Consider the following 18081-nt stretch of genomic DNA (forward strand, 5'->3'; position numbering starts at 1 on the left):
CTCTCTCTCTCCTTTATTTTTTGGGGGGGTGGGGTGGGGGGCGGAGGGGGGCGGGGGGAGGGGGGGATAAGGCCAGGAGCGGGGTAGACTTTTAAAGATTCAACACTGGTGTACATATGTCGGACTGGGTGAGCTGACCTGTGGCATCACACAGTGATCCTGGGCCCTTCCTGCTTGCTGTCTCTCAGAGTTGTTTTCTTACCCTCTTCGATGTAATGACGAGTGTGCTTCGGTTTCTTTAGCAAAACCACTCTCTTGAATCACGTTAACCTTTGAGACAAAGAACAACCAGCCGCCCACCCACCCACCCACCACGCCATAGCACAGCTGTCTTTACGCAAGCAAGAGCGCACCTATTCCAGCATGATCTGTCATCTAAAGACTCGAAAACAAAACAAAACAAAAAAAAGTTACTTATAGTCAATGGGTAAGCAGTCTGAATTTATACTAATCAAGACAAACCTTCAAAAGGTTACACTAAGTACAGAACTTTGAAACCTTGCTTTGTATGACTCGTACTTTTTGAACATAAGCTGCACTTTTATTTTCTTAATGCAGAGGATGAAGAAGTTCAGTACATGCTTTAAGGATAGAAGCAGACATTCTGTTTGGAACCACGTTATAATCTGCTTTTTTTTATTTTTTATTTTTTATTATTATTTTTTTTTTTACAGTATACACATTTCCCTATGAAATCATGGCAGAGATGTGAGGGCAGAATATATACAACAGATGCTGAAGGAGAAGGAGGGTAGTATTTTTGTTTTTTTAATTTCAAAAAAAACAAACAGAATTTTAACTCTATTAACTTTTCCAAATTTTCCGATCCTTTTAGTTAATGTCATCTTATTGTTCTAATGCCACGAAGGGAGAGGGTTTTGACTCTGTTGGGTTTTATTTGAATGGGTGCATGACCTTAAGTTGCTCTGGAAACACCTATTTTGTGGAGAAGAGATTTGTTGGTCTCCTTCCCATGTTCCCACAAACTCCCATTAACAGGTGCAAGAGTTGTGTGAAAGGAAAAGGGAGCTGACCTGTGAAAAGAAAAGCACATCCCTGTGAGGAGTGAGTCCCGAGGGAAAATACCCTGATGATTTCCAAGGTGACTTCAAAACTGTCCCTTTTGGAGAACGAAAGGCACACTTCCATACGTACGAAGGAAAACACATCACTGTATCTTTTCCATCAGAAGCCTCACCACTATATATGTCTTGTATCCAGGTGTCTACAATGGCCTAAACCACTGCATCCGTAATCCGCCATTTACCTGCAAACTTAATTTTGGCCGTCACGTTGGCCAGAAAAATGAACTGTTTTCATAGCTAAGAAGAAACCTCAAGTAGGGGAGTCAGCTGTGATCGTGGGAGAAATGTTTACATTTTCTTTTGTCAGAAATCGTGCTTTTCTGGCAATTTTATCTGATATTTCAAACAGGGAGCTCCGGTGCACTCTCGTGGATACGTGTGCTATGAGATGTGTCACGCAAACGCAGGGTGCCTCCCTGTCCGCGAACTTGTTACTTCACCTGACAGTTTAGAACCAGTGTGGGTTCCTACAGCCGGCGTGGGTCACGGCTGACTCCGACGTCCAATCCAATAGCCATCACTAGCATGGTGTGTTTTACTTTTGTTTGTTTCACCAATGTAGTCGTATTAGTAGTTCTGTAAAGAGAACTGCTTTTAACATTAGGGACTGGGAACGGTCCATTGAGATAAAAAGGAAAGTGTTTTCTCACGGGAAAACATGTCAGGAAAAATAAAGAACACTTTCTACCTCTGTTTCAGATTTTTGAAACGCTTATTTTAAACCAAATTTTAATTTCTGTGTCCAAAATGAGTTTTAAGGACATCTGTTCTCCCATATGAAATAGGTTAGGCTGTCTCTTTCTTAACTGAGCTCATGGAATGTTTCTGCCTGTGACCCTCTACAGGCTGCCTTTTAGTGAGTGAGGAGTTTGGGGTTGCCTAGCAACCCGCTAACTTGGACAAACTCATCTTCCCCCTCGCAGAAAGAAATGAAGGAAAACCAAGCAAAGTCAGTGAAAGACAATCTTTGTAGTTTCAGGAGTAAATCTATATGTGGCTTTCGTCCAGCACTTACTTAGGCGGATATAAATGCAGCAACTTGTTTAAAAAAAAAAAAAAAATTGCACAATTTACTTCCCAAAAAAAGTTGTTACTTGCCTTTTCAAGTTGTTGAAGAACACACATTTGATATTCTCTTACATGTTATAGTAACGTAACGTATAAACTCAAGGCTTTTTATTCTTCGTGATAAATCCTGTTTTAACATGCCACAAAACAGGAACCAGCATTCTAATTAGATTTACTATATCAAGATATGGTTCAAATAGGACTACTACAGTTCATTGAACACTCAAACTATGAAGGAATTACTTTTTATATTAAAAAGACCATGGATTTAACGTATAAAAATCCAAATGCAGGATAGTAATTTTTGTTTACTTTTTTAACCAAACTGAATTTTTCGAAAGACTGTTGCAGGTGTTTAAAAAGAAAGAAACGTCGTTTTATCTAATACTGTAAGTAATTGTCATATTTTGGAAAATTTAATAGTTTTAGAGTTACGATAACTCCTCTCCTTGGTTAGAAAAGAAGAAAGCCCTTCACCACTGTGGAATGATGCCCCAGCTTTAAGGTCTAACTCTACATCATGCTTCTTTTGAGAATTACATTTGGTAGTCATATTACAGGAATTGATTAGTTGTCAGTTTGCAGGTAGATTTCGCACAGCGCCCATCACTCTGGATAGATTGAGATGTTCTTTCACAACAGATGAATGATCTGTAACACTGTAAGATACTGATCTTTACAACTGTTTAATCAGTTTTATTTTTGTACAGTATTAGTGACCTAAGTTATTTTGCTGTCCCGTTTTTGTAAATCAAATGAAATTATAAAAGAGGATTCTGACAGTTGGTATTTTGTACATATGTATATATGTTGTCCAAATAAAAGTAATAAATGACAAAGACTGAATTGTCCCGGCCAGTACCTGTTGTAAAAGGGGCGTATCTTGTTCTAATGCAGGTTACCCCTTTAACATGCACTCACAGGATTTTTATGGTAAGTGCAAAAATGATTTTACTCTCTGTCTTTCAACTTGCCTGATATTTATATAGACCTGGGTATATTTACTATTCACGGACCTCTGAGGAAGTACACAGAACGTAGGCTGCTTGAACTCGCTGTATTATACTGGAGGGAGAATGTTTATGTTTTTAGGTAAATCACTTAAAGAGGCTTATAAAAGCTCACAGCCATGCTGGGGTGGGCTAGGAACTGGTCAGAGAATGTTAGTGACTCAGATTCTGCTCCTGAGAGGTAATATTGATGAGAACACACAAGACGGGGTCTCAAAGGCGGGACAGTAGAACCATTAAGGCAAACGAAGATGAACACCAAAGTGTGCGTGTGTGTGTGTGTGTGAGAGAGAGAGAGAGAGAGTTATTTATAAACATATACTAGCTCACTATAATTTATTAAGCTCTTATTATCTGGTGGTCATAGTGCCAAGTGCTTAGGTGTTTTTTTTTTCATTTAATTCAGATAGTAGCTCTGTACAGCTCCTTACAGTCAATACTGTTGTTGTCCACATATTTCATATGAGGAAATTGAGGGTCAGATAACTTGCTAAAAGACACACGTAGTAAGTGGTATAGACAGTATTGGATCTGCTGAATCCAATTCTCCATCATTCTATGCCTGCATCAGGGTAGTGGGATTTACTGAGAGTCATTTTCATTTGACCCATTTTATTGAGCACCTATTTAATGCCAGATATGATCATCACTGAGGACACAAAGGTGGAAAAATAAAAGCGTTCAAGGGGTTTATATGTCCATGGATGGAAACACAGAAACAACATTTCTGTATAATTTGAGATAGTGATAAGCACGATGAAAATAGAGTCACATGACTTGGGTGTGGAGGAAAGGCTACATCAGAATGAGTCTCTTGGAGGGGACTTAAACCTTTGAGCTGGGACCTGGATGACAGGGGTGAGCCAGGCCTGCAAAAGTGTGGAAGGAGTGAGGAGAGCCCATGGAACGAGTTCATTTTGGAGGAACCCAAGGAAGGGGGAGGCGGCTGGAATATAAACAGAAGGAGAAGGGATGAGAAGCTGGGGTGGTTGGCATTGGTCGGATCATGGGGGTGGGGAGCTTGTACTGCAGTGTAGTGCAGGGTTTGACTTTGATTCGAAGACCAAAGGAATCTTTGGGAAGGTTTAAAGTGGAAGAATGCTCGTTTCAGATAGGTATTTCAGCAAGCTGTTTCTGGTGCCAGGTGGAAAATGGGTTTTAGAGAGGCTCGCACGGAGCTGGGCGAGTAGCAGGAAGACTGTTGTGTTGTCCAGGCAGGAGGTGAAGGTCATTTGGACCAGGTTGTTAGCAGTGGAGGTGGGAAGAAGCAAATAATTCCAAAAAACACATTGGAGGCAGAATCATTTGGACTTAGTGATGTGAGGGGTCAGGGGTAGAGGATAAAAAGGTCCAGTAACGACACTCGGGTTATGGCGTGGGCAACAAGCAGGTTACTGTCAGTGCATTTGAGAAGATGGAGGGAAGGAGAGCGTTGTCACGAGGGAAAAGTCCTGCACTCATGTCTGGACATGTCAGGGTTGATGTGCCTGTCAGACATCACGTGGAAATGTCAACAGAGCGATGGTATGAGTTTAGAGCTCAGAAAGGACTGGAGATTTGGAAGTCAGTCATGGCAAGCGAAGCCACAAGTGGATGAGATCACAGACAGGAGGGGGAGGGAGGGAAGAGAGAGACGAGAGACAGAAATCAAGACAAAATCTAGAGAAGTCCTGGGGCGCCTGAGTGGATGTTTGTTGAGCAACCGACTCTTAATTTTTGGCTCAGGTCATGATCCCAGGGTCGTGGGATGGAGCCCTGCATCGGGCTCCACGCTGAGTGCAGAGCCTGCTTAAGACTCTCTGCCCCACTTCCCTGCTCATGCTCTCTCTCTCTCTCTCTCTAAAATAAAAAATTAAGAAAACCTAGAAAAGTGCAGGGTCATAGAATAAGGGGCAGTGGGGGAGGCAGAATAATCAGTCGTGTTGAACGTCACTGGAGGGCTTAGTAAGACTGGTGCTTTGTGAAAAGTAACGTGTCCGCTGTATTTAGGAATCTGAAGTTCTTGGTGGCTTATTGGAGCCTTTACATTAGAATGGCAAAAATAGCCAGCTGGTTGGGGAGGGGAGGAGCAATCAGGAAGTAGAAAACAAAAGGGAAGTATAATCAGTTCTTGCACGGTTTGTAGAAAGTGAAGACAAATTAGCAAAACAGCCTTGATCAATCAATGTACAGCCAAAGAAGGGAGACACAAGAAACAGACCCAATAAGAAGGAAAATAGAATCCCTGTGTCACCTAAACATCCTTATTTAAAGTTAGATTTGTGGGGCACCTGGGGGGCTCAGTCGGTTGAGTTTCTGACCTCAGCTCAGGTCATGATCTCACAGGTCCTGAGTTCAAACCCTGCATGGGGCTCCCTGCTGTCTAGGAGCCACCTGGAATCCTCTTTTGACATCTCTCGGCCCCTCCCCCTTGCACTCTCTCAAAAATAAAACATGAAAAAGAATGTTTAAAGCTCGGTTTTCAATTTGGATCAAAGAAATGAAGTCATTAAGTCATTACTTAAGATGACTTAAAGTAATCTCTACACCCAATATGGGGCTTGAACTCACAACCCTGAGATCAAGAGGGTCTACCCCTCTTGATCAGTTTGGTCTACCAACTGAGCCAGCTAGACTCCCCAAAAGCATGCATGCATTTCACTAGAGGCTCACCTGAAATGAAATGACACAGGTTAAACAGAGTGGTAAAGACAAGGCAAAGCGTTAACTCCAAAATAATTCAGGAGTAATCATATTGATATCAGAAAAGAATAGAATATAAGGAAAAAATTGCTTTGTATGGGCACATTCTATATTGAAAAGGTAACAGTACCTAGTAATAGTCCATCAAAATATGCAAAGCAAAAATGCAAAAAAATGCAATTTCATGAAAACCCCAGTCTTAAAAAAAATATTTTCATAATATGCATCTTCTTTTCAAATATCCATGGAATCTGGACAAAAATATAGGATATAGTAAGACTATAAGTAACATATTGTAGACCACGTTTTCTGACCACCAGGCAGTAGAGTGAGCAATTCATAACAAAAGGATAATTTTTTTAAATACTAGAAATTAAAATACTGTCAAATAATTCATAGATCACAGAAAATACAAATTAGAGTCAGAGCTGATGACACTAGGAAAAATTATATAACCAAAATAAGCCCCAAAGCTGTACCTTGAGTAAAACTTAGAGCCTTGCATGCTTATATCCATGAACAAATAAAAATAAACCAAGCAATCAATTCAAGAAGCCAAAAACTGAAGAAAAAAAAAAAAATCTAGGAAAAGCATGAGGAAAGAATAAAAGTGGGATTGATATTTAACCCAAGAGGTGGATCTTTGAAAAGACCAATAAAACAATTTTGACACAGCCAGACAAGAAAAAGAAAATCTGAATGCATATTATGAATAAAAAGATAAATTAACTGTAGGTAGAATACATTAATATTTTGGACATTTTGATTAAATGCTCTTTTAGTAAAAGAACAGGGTTGTTTTTTGTTGTTTTGTTTTTTTTAAGATTTTATTTCTAAGTACTCTCTACACCCAATTTGGGAGTCAAACTCACAACCCTGAGATCAGGGGTCACATGGTCTACCGACTGAGCCAGCCAGGCTCCCCAGAGAACAGTTCTGATGGGTGGTACAGTTACATGGACCAAAAACTATAAAAGAAGTTGACAAATGTCAGACAACTTCAGTACCCGGAAAATTTTCTAAGCAAAATCTCTCAAACTTTTAAGGAACCAATATCTCCTTTAGATTTTATTTTATTTATTTATTTATTTTTAAACATTTATTTATTTTTGAGACAGAGAGAGACAGAGCATGAACGGGGGAGGGGCAGAGAGAGAGGGAGACACAGAATCGGAAACAGGCTCCAGGCTCTGAGCCATCAGCCCAGAGCCTGACGCGGGGCTCGAACTCACAGACCGCGAGATCATGACCTGAGCTGAAGTTGGCCGCTTACCCGACTGAGCCACCCAGGAGCCCCTCTCCTTTAGATTTTAAACTGTAAGAATATAGAGCCGGGCACCTGGGTGGCTCAGTCAGTTGAGTGATCGACTGTCGGCTCAGGTCATGATCTCACGGTTTGTGAGCTCCAGCCCTGCATCGGGATCTGACAGCTCAGAGCCTGGAGGCTGCTTCGGATTCTGTGTCTCCCTCTCTCTCTGCCTCTCCCCTGCTCATGCTCTGTCTCTCTCTGTCTCAAAAATATATAAAACATTTTTAAAAATTTAAAAACAAAAGAATATAGAGCATAGAAAAGAATGGGAAACATTTCAATTCACTCTTGAGAAGCTAATTTAACCCTTACTTGCAAGAATAGTTGAGAATATTTTGTAAAAGAAAATTAATGGAGGGGAATTTGGCCTACCACGAATTACAGCCTGTTTTGAAGACATGAGAATTTAATGTATTTTATGAGTGGCATTCCAAACTAATAGGGAAAGAATGAATTATCCATTTGGTTTAGCCAACTGATTATCTGGAAAAACATTAAGATACAGAATACTATATACCAAAATAAATGCTATGTTAAAGATTTTTTTAAGTTTATTTCTTTTTGGGGAGGAAGGGCAGGGAGAGAGGGAGAGAGAATCCCAAGCGCATCCCACACTGTCAGCACAGAGCCCAATGTGGGGCTCGAACCCACTAACCGGGAGGTCATGACCTGAGCTGAAGCCAAGAGTTAGACATTCAACCAACTTAGCCACCCGGGAGCCCCTGTCAATTAAAGATTTAAATAAAATCAGTAAAGCACCCAAAGAAAATATAGGCAAATATTCACAAATCATGATTAGAGAAGAACACTAAATGCATTAACTCTAAAGGTAGAAACAAATAATAGATTAATAGATTTAATTATTTAAAATTTTTTAATGTCTCATTCTTTTTTTTCTTTTGACAGAGAGAAAGAGAGAGAGAGAACACAAGTGGGGAAGGGGCAGAGACAGAGGGAGACATGAAATCTGAAGCAGTCTCCAGGCTCTGAGCTGTCAGCACAGAGCCCCATGTGGGATTTGAACTCACAATCCACGAGATCATGACCTGAGATAAAGTTGGACGCTTAACTGACTGAGCACCCAGGCGCCCCAGTGGATTTAACTATTCAATAATGTGAAACTGGTATCAATGAAAAATTAGACTAAACAAAGTTAAAAGGTGTGGCTACAGAAAAATGCATATCAAAAGGGTTAGCATCTTCCATACATAACTTCTTACAAGTCAATATGAAGAAATGAACACATTTAGAAAAATCTGGCAAACAATATGAATTGACACTTTACAAAATGACAATCAGCGAACATTTTAAAAATGTTAATGCTTTCAGTTGGAAATACAATGTAAAATAATGAGGTACAGTTATTTGCCTATACAGAAAATGTCTGAAAAGCTCCCATTCTAGCAGGACTTGAGGGGCGATGGGCATATTGCTGGTGGAAATCCAGACTGGATTCCAGACACACCTTCTGAGAGCTAATAGGATTCAAAACTACAAAAACGTTGGTAGGGCTTTAAGAGGGGATTTGGGGAAGGGCGGTGGATACCAGGCATCCAGGCTTCTAAAATTGTCCCTTCCCCTCTTCCCTCCAGCTAAGTCAGGTTCCCATCAGCTCTCACCTGGGCTCCTTAAACAACCTCCTAACTAATCCGATGTCCTCATTTTCCTCTTGAAATTTCACCTTCCACTTTGCAGTATCACTGATCCCCACTATAATATACGTCCATGCCCTTCCCCTTGCAAGGACCTCTTCTGTCACCATCACCAGCAGGATTAAGGTCAGTCTTCTCAGTATGGCCTGCAAAGTTCTCCAACCTTCTGATCCTCATCCAGTTCTAGGCACCCCATTTTCCACCCGCCCCATTTTCCACCCGCCTCCATTTCCACCCGCCCCCATTTTGCCATCCATTCATAATACCCAGCTGCTTATAATTTTTACAGTATGTTACTTCCGTTCCCATTAATCCTTCAATAGAAAGATCAGTCCTGCCCTCCCTTCGCTCATCATTCGCTCTAATTCTTTGCAGTAAAAGTTGTACCTTCCCCAGAAAGCTTTCTGTGACTTTCTAGGCTGGGTTCGCTTCCCCCCAACTTGGTCCTGTGAAACACTGGCCTCATGACTCTGCATTGTGTGCGTGAGGTTCATTTGTGTAAGTAAGTAGCTGTGGTCTGTTCATTCTCGTTTCTGTATACAATTATAAAAATATACCATTATTGTCGTTAAATACTTTCTCCAGCTTTTGGCTACTGAGTCGTGTTTCTATTAGGATTCGATGCGTGTATTTTGGAAAACGTTATGCATGCATTTCTGTTGGGTATACATCGAGGACTGGAGTGGAGTCAAAGGAGGCGGCAGGCAAAATACAAAATACAAAAAGAGCTTCCATGCCCTGATGACAGAGATGTTTTCCAGGTGGGCTTTATGATAGGGAGCTATCCAGGTGGGCCTAATCTAATCACACCAGCCACTTTAAAAAGCAGAGCTCCTCTCCAGCCAGGAGCAGAAGAGGAAGTCAGAGAAGCTTGAAGCGTCAGGGGTTCTAGCCATATCATTGGTGGCTTGATCATCCTGGGGTCCACATGCAAGGACTCGGGGGTGGCTTTCAGGAGCTAAGGGTGGCTCTCAGCTGGCAGCCAGCAAGGAAACAGGATTTGTCAACACCCTGACGGAGCTAGAACGTGGATTTCTCCCCAAAGGCTCCAGATGAGGATTCAGTCCTCCTACCAACCTGATTTCAGCCCTGTGCCTGAGCAGATAACCCAGCCATCCCGCGTCAGACTACAGCTCTACAGAACTGTGAGTTAACAATGGTTTTGTTTTAAGTCACTAAGTTTGTGGTAATTTGTTAGAAAACTAATACACAGAGTGCGTGCGTTCATTTTTTGTAGATGCTGCCCACCATTTTTCCAAGTACCAAGTATCATTTTCACCAGCAGTATAGGAATTTCAGTTGCTTTTTCATGTTGCTCTTAGTGTAGACGCGGAATATTAAGCGTCTAGTAGAGACTTGCCTGATGAAGTGTCCAAGTATTAATTATTAACAAAATAAATTTAAAAGTGAAATGTCACATTCAAGTTCTCCTGTAAAACAAAGAAAATTTTCATTATAATGTCCATTTCTAGAAAAAATAAATAATGGTCACATCCCTGACAAAGCAACTGAGTGTCCAGGGAGTTACCATGAATGTTTCATAAATATTTAGCTGCAAAAATGTACATGGTATTGTTTATAATAGGTTACAATGGATCATTTAAATAACAGTGGAATATTATGCACCTGTTACAAATGATGTAGAAGCTTTTGACCAAGGACATTCCGTAGAACAGTAGTTTTCCAAATGTTACATTACGGAAGGATCCCATGGCTAAGTAAGTTTGAGATAGGCTGGCAGGGTGCTCTTTGCAAACCTCACTCTTATGTGATAGGTATAAACACCTGAGGCACTGACACAATGCAAGCTACACCAGCCTTTCTGATGATGGCCGCTTTGATTTGTCTCGGGGGGACATTTGGTAAATGTGACTTTGGGAAATGATACAGAAACATGTCTGTGATCTGTTTGGTGCAGAAAGCAGTATTAATAGCGTAGTCCCTGCTCGAAAAAAGACTGGGAAGATGTAAAGAACATTACACAAAAGTATTAACTGTGATTGTTTTGACGGATAATTTTTCGTTCCTATTATCTCTATTTCTCTAAAGTCTCTACAAAGTGGCTATATATTACATTTGTTAAAAGGGGAGAAAAAGAAACACCAGAAGTCGATCTAAATACCCCTCTCTTAGAACAGCAATGGTAAACCCCCAGCTCTCGTGTGGGAGTTGACTTGCTATAAAGCCTGGCGTTAAATTAAGTGTTTTAACAGGGCACTTCTGGACTGCTTGTCCCACACAACAGGCCAGTCTGGGGGGCACACTGTCTGGTCAGTTTGGATTGGTATGGGGTGGCTTCTGGGTCTGCTTTACTAGCAGAACAGCAAACTCTCACTCTCTGATCTGTGCTCCAGCTCAAGCCACCTGTTCCCTGAAGCTCTGAAGTTCCTGCTTTTTTTTTTTTAAGTTTATTTACTTTTGAGAGAAAGTGTACATGTGCCCACATGGGAGAGGGGCAGAGACATAAGGAGAGAGAATCCCAAGCAGCTCCCCTCTGTCCATGCAGAGCCCGAGGTGAGGCTAGAGCCCATGAACCTCGAGATCATGACCTCAGCTGAAATCAAGAGTCGGACACTTAACCGACTGAGCCACCCAGGTGCCCCTAAGCTCCTGCTTCTTGAGTTTCTTCTCAGTGCAGCTAATGCTCCTCCTGGTTTTACTATGAACTCTGCTCTTCCCTCTTCGAGATACCACATTAAAAATTACAGGTTTTCTGAAGACTGACCCGTGTTCAGATCCTCACCGGGAACCAGGTCTAGGCAAAGCTGTTTATTCTCTGAGTCTCTTTCCTCAGCTGTGAAAAGTGTGCATGTATAACATCTCCTAGTATTGTTTGAATGAAATCAGCAACCCTTCAGGATAGTACCTGGCACAGTACTAGGTTTTCAACAAATACTTGTTCCTTCCACTCCCCCCACCCCTAGAGTTAAAATAGCTTTCAATTAATAAAAGGAGTTCCAGTCCCATTTCTCCCTCATGGGCAGGTACAGTTTTCTTATGTTAGCCTTTGTTTATAGAAAGAGCCTGAAGAGAGAGAGAGAGAGAGAGTGTGTGTGTGTGTGTGTGTGTGTGTGTGTGTGTATGTGTATGTTGGGGGGTGGGGGCAAACTGTGGTCCCTGGTCAAACCTGACCCACCGCCTGTTTTTTATAGATCCAGCAAGGTAAGAATGGTTACTATAATTTTAAATGGTTGAACAAATCAAAGAGGATGTTACACCAGTCACATGAAACTTACCTGAAATTCACATTCCAGTGGTTATAAATAAAACTTTATTGGGACACAGCCACTCACTTATTTACATACTATCTATGGCTGCTCTCACACAATGACAGATAAGTATTTGTGGCAGAGACTACAGCCTAAAAAGCCTGAAATATTTGCTATCTGGCTCTCTATGTTAAGTGTTTGCTGCCCTCTGCTCCAGGCTTCTTCCTATCTACGTATTTCTTGAAGGCAAGCATTAAATATGAGAGGTGTTGCTCATTGGACTGCATTTGTAAAAATTAAAATAAATGTAATTTGAAGGCTTAATTTTTTAAATGTCCATCCATTTTCTTAACCCCAATAAAGTCTGTGATAGATTTGGGTTTGCCAGCCTGGCACAGCTAAGACTGCAAGTTTCTTTCTAGATACTCAACCTGTTGGTTAGAAGCTATCAGCTTAGTGGTCCAGACAAGCTTTTAGGGTAAGCTTTTAGGTTGTAGATCTATTTTAAAATATTATCTTAGATTTGTGTCTATCATACATTCTAATTGATACTTGACCAGCAATGCCTTCCTTCGTCATCAGCCTCCCTTGCTATTTAATTTATAAACAAGCATCTGAGGAGATGCTACTTGAAAGGGACCCTGAAATCCCTTTATAATGGGAAGATTCATGTGCAGTGTGATGCCTCTGACCTTCTCATTTCTGTGTAGGTGAGATGAGAGATGATCAGACACGAATGGTAAATAATCTGTTTTATCCTGCAAAAGGCAATTCCCTGAGCCGGACGGTAGCGTGTCTCTGGTAGAGCCTCTGCAGAAAGATAGGGTGTTTTTGTTTTTTGCTTTTTGGTTTTTTTTTTTTTTTCCCTCCTTTCCTCTCGGATAATGGGTATTTTGGTGGAGATGATCAGTACGCAGTCAAAACTGGCAGCGTTAAATTATGGCTACACTGTAATAAGTAACTGGAGGGTGATCTAGCACACCATCCATTCTTCTACAGGTTTTCTGTAAAAGTAACAATCTTTATTAAGCAAAACTCAGACTAAAAGCCGTACATACAAGAGCAGGGATTTAAAGGTCCACAGCCCTTAGAATGAGGATAAACACACCAAACCAAACTCAGTTCTGCTTATTCTAAAAAACACCTTGATGTTGTTCTCAGGCAGAAACCCCACACCCTCTGGAGACCCATAGCACGCAGGTTTTATTCTGATACCAGCTCAAAACAATCCTATTTACCCAAGGAACTATGCTTGCTTTCTGTTAATCCTAGGAAAAACCTTAGGGTCTTAGGCCTCCTTTGCATTTTTAAGCTGTGAACTGTCAAATGTTTGCAGAGTTTCTCCATTTTCCTAAAGCAGCAGGATACCAGCCCTCCTATCCTGCCTCCTGCTCAGTCTCCCAAAGGGTTTGGAGCCTCGATTCTATTGGGGTCTTTCCCTAGCTGTTCGGGCAGATTTTAGACTGCCGCCTAGGTCAATCTCTTTACCCTTCTGCATATTTAAACACCCGTTTGACAAACCAAGACAACTCAAAAACCGACAGGGGTCTCTTCTAGAGGAAGTGCCAAGTTTTACAGCTTTTCTAAGCTTGTAGTATGTTCTAGGATGTGTTCATTATATAATTTCATTATATTGTGTTTACATTGGCCAAGCTGTCAGCTAAGTTCCTCCGTTTTTGTTTTTTGGTTTTTTTTCTGAGACTAATGAGTGAATGGATTCTTTCAGGGTTATTTATTTCAATTGAATGATAGCTGACATAATACCCTGCTGTTCAGGTGTGCAAGTAGTGATTTGACATTTGTATACATGGCGAAATGCTCACCACGATGTGTGGTTACCATCTATCCCCACACAGAGTTATTACAATATTATTGACTATACTCCCTGTGCTATACTTTACATCCCCATGACTTATTTTATAACTGGAAGTTTGTACCTCGAAACCTCCATCTATTTTGCCCATTCTCTCACCACTGCCTCCTCCAGCAACCACCAGTTTTTTCTCTGTATTTATGAGTCTGTTTATTTTTTGTTGTGTTTGTGCATTGGTTTTGTTTTGTTAGATTCCACACAGAAGTGAAATCGCATGGTATTTATATTCCTCTACCTGACTTAGTTTACTTAGCGTAATCCCCTCTAGGTCCATCTATGTAGTCACAAATAATAAGATTTAATTTTTTATGGCCAAGTAGTATTCCATTTGTCAACCGATGGACACATAGTTTGCTCTTATACGTTGACTATTGTAAATAATGCTGCCATGGACATAGGGGTGCATACATCCTTTCAAATGAATGTGTTTTCATTTTCTTCGAGTAAATAACCAGAATTGGAATTGCTGAATCATAGGGTATTTCTATTTGTAATTTTTTGAGAAAACCTCATGCTGTTTTCCATACTGGCTGCACCATTTTACATTCCCACTAACTGTGTACAAGGATTCCCTTTTCTCCACATCTTAACCAACACTTGTTACTTCCTGTCTTTTGGACACTAGCCTCTGGCAGTTGTGAGGTAATATCTTGCTATGGGTTTGATTTGCGTTTTCCTGATGATCAGTGATGTTGAGCATCTTTTTGTGTGTCTCTTGGCCATCTGTATCTCTTCCCTGAGAAAATATTTCTGAGTCCAGTCATCTGCCCATTTTTAATCAAATTCTAATTGATTTGCATTTCCCTGATGATCAGTGATGTTGAGCATCTTTTTGTGTGTCTCTTGGCCATCTGTATCTCTTCCCTGAGAAAATATTTCCGATTCCGGTCATCTGCCCATTTTTAATCAAATTCTAATTTGAGTTGTAGGATTTCTTTCTATAGTTTGAATATTAACCCTCATCAGGTATGTCATTTGCAAATATATTCTCCTATTCAGGGGTCACCTTTCAGTTTGTTGGTTTCCGTCACTGCGCAAAAGCTTTTGAGTTTGATGCAGTCCCAATTGTTTATTTTGGCTTTTGTTGTCCTTGCCTATGGAGACAGATCAAAAATACATACGTTGCTAAGATGGTTGTCCAAGAGTTTTCTGCCTATGGCTTCTTTTAGGAGTTTTATGGTTTCAAGTCTCACATTTAGGTCTTTAAATTTTGGATTTATTTTTGTGTACGGTGTGAGAAAGGGGTCCAGATTCATTCTTTGGCATGTACTGTCCAGTTTTCTCATCATCATTTATTAAAAAGATGGTCTTTTCCCCATTGTATCTTCTTGCCTCCTTCGGTCCTAGATTAATTGACCATGTAAGGATGGGTTTATTTCTGAACTCTCAATTCTGTCCCATTGATCTATGTTGTCTATTTTTGTGCCAGTACCATACTGTTTTGTGGTATGGTTGGAACTCTGGGTATGTGATACCTCCAGTTTTCTTCTTGTTTCTCAAGATTGCTTTAGCTATTACAGGTCTTATATAATTGCACATAAATTTTAGGATTAGTCTAGTTTTGTGAAAAATGCTGTTAGTATTTCAATAGAGATTGCACTGGACCCGTTGATTACTTTAGATAATACTCCATTTTGACAATATTTTTCAAACCTACAAGCATGGGATATCTTTCTATTTACGTCATCGTTATATTTTTTAAGTTTATGTATTTACTTTGAGAGAGAGAAAGAGTGAATGAGGGGCAGAGAGAGAAGGAAAGGGAAAATCCCATGCAGCCTCTGCACCATCAGCACAGAGCCCAACGTGGGGCTGGAACTCACTAACCGTGACCTGAGCCAAAGGGTCACTCACTGAGCCACCCAGGCACCCCTGTTTATGTCATATTTAATTTCTTTCATAATTGTCTTAGAATTTTCAGAATACAAGTCTTTGACTTCCTTGATTAAAGGTCTTCCTAGGTATTTGATTCTTTTTGATGCAATTATAAATGGGATTGTTTTCTTAATTTCCCTTTTATTATTAGTGTATAGAAATGCAACAAATTTCTGTAGATTAATTTTGTATCCTGCAAGTTTACTGAGTTCATTTATTCTAATTTTTTTTTTGGTGGAGTCTTTACAATTTACTATGTAAAGTATCATGTTAAACGCAAATGGTTAAAATTGTACTACTTTCTTAACAATTTGGAAGCTTTTTCTTGTTGTCTGACTGTTGTGGTTAGGGCTTCCTGCACTATGTTGAATAAAAGTGGTGAGAATGAACATCCTTGTCTTGTTCCTGATCTAAGAGGAAAAGCTTTCAGCTTTTCCCCATTGAGTATGATGTTAGCTATGGGTTTGTCATGATGGTCTTTCTTCTATTGAGGTATACTTCCTCTATACCCACTTGGTTGAGAGTTTTTGTCATAAATGAGTGTTGAATTGTGTCAAATGTTTTTTCTGAACCTCCTGAGATGACAGCATAATTTTGATTCTTCATTTTGTGAATGTGATGTATCATCTTGATTAATGGGCAAATATTGAATCATTCTTGCATCCCTGAAATAAACTCCACTGGATTGTAGTGAATGAATCTTTCAGTGTAATGTTGAATTTGGTTTGCTGTTGATTTGTTGAGGATTTTTGCATCTGTGCTCATCAGGGATGTTGGTATGTAATTACTTTGTAGTGCTTTTGTCTGGTTTTAGTATCAGGGTAATGAAATTTGGAAGTGTTCCTTCAATATTTTAGAATAGTTGGAGAAGTCTAGATGATAATAACTCTTTAAATGTTTGGTAGAATCTAACTGTGAAGACTTCTGGTCTTTGGCTTTCATTTGTTGGATTTTGTTTTTGTTTTCTTATTGATACAATTTCATTACTGCTGATTAGTCTGTTCAGATTTTCTATTTTTCTTTTTTTTTTAGGTTTATTTATTTTTAGAGCGAGAAAAAGAGAAAGAGGGAGGGGCAGAGAGAGAGGAGAGAGAATCCCAAACAGGCTCTGCACTGTCAGTGAGGAGCCCAATGTGGGACTTGAGGTCACTGACCATGAGATTGTAACTTGAGCCAAAATCCAGAGTCTGCCGCTTAACTGACTGAGCCACCAATTGCCTTCTATTTCTTTCTGATTAAGCGTTGGAAAATTAAGTTTCTAGGGATTTATCCATTTCTTCTAGGTTGTCCAGTTTGTTGGTGTATAATTTTTCATAGTAGTCTCATGTGATCCTTTGTATTTCTGTAGTTTGTACTTCTTAGGCTGTAACTTCTCTTTCATTTCTGGTTTTGAGTTCTCTTTATTTGTGTGAGGTTTTTGGGGGGTTTTGATGCATTTAACTAAAGGTCGGTTTCAGAGAACCAACTTTTCGTTTCATTGATCGTTTGATTGTTTTTTAGTCTCCATTTCTTTAATTTCTGCTCTGATATTTTTCATTTCTCTTTACTAATTTTGGGCTTGTCCTTTTTCTAGCTCCTGCATGTGTACAATCAAGTTGTTTAAGATTTTTCTTGTTTCTTGAGGTAGGTGTATATTGCCATAAACTTCCCTCTTTGAACTGCTTTTGTTCTGTCCCAAAGCTTTTGGAACCTTGTGTTTACATTTTCGTTTGTCTTCAGGTATTTTTAATATTGCCTCTTTGATTTCTTCATAGACCCATTGGTTGTTTAGTAGCACGTTGTTTAGCTTTGTGTGTTGGTATTTTTTGTAGTATTTTCCCTTATTTCTAGTTTCATAGCATTGTGGTTAAAGAAGATGACTGATATTATATCAGCATCTTAATTTGTTGAGACTTGTTTTATAGCCTAACATGTTAACTGTTTTGGAGAATCCCATGTGCACTTGAAAAGAAAGCATATTCTGTATTGAGGTGCTTCTCTGTTGAGGGCATACAAATTCGCAACTGTTCCATGCTCTAGTTGGATTGATCAGTTGGTCGTTATGCAATGCCCTTTTCTGCTTGTTGTTACAGTCTTTATTTTAAAGTCCATTTTGTCTGATAAAAGTGTTGCTACCCCTTTCCCCCCATTTTCATTTGCTTGGAATATCTTTTCCATTCCTTCACTTTCAGTCTATATGTGTGTTTGGGTCTGAAGTGAGTCTCTATCAGGTAGCATAGAGATGAGTTATTGCTGGTTTTGGGTGCATGTGTTTGTTTTTATCCATTCAGCCAACCTCTATCTTTTGGTTGAAGAATTTAGTCCAATTACATTAAAGC

Source organism: Herpailurus yagouaroundi, unplaced genomic scaffold, assembly GCF_014898765.1.
Source record: "Herpailurus yagouaroundi ecotype Mexico unplaced genomic scaffold, PumYag 199, whole genome shotgun sequence".
Lineage (NCBI taxonomy): Eukaryota > Metazoa > Chordata > Mammalia > Carnivora > Felidae > Herpailurus > Herpailurus yagouaroundi.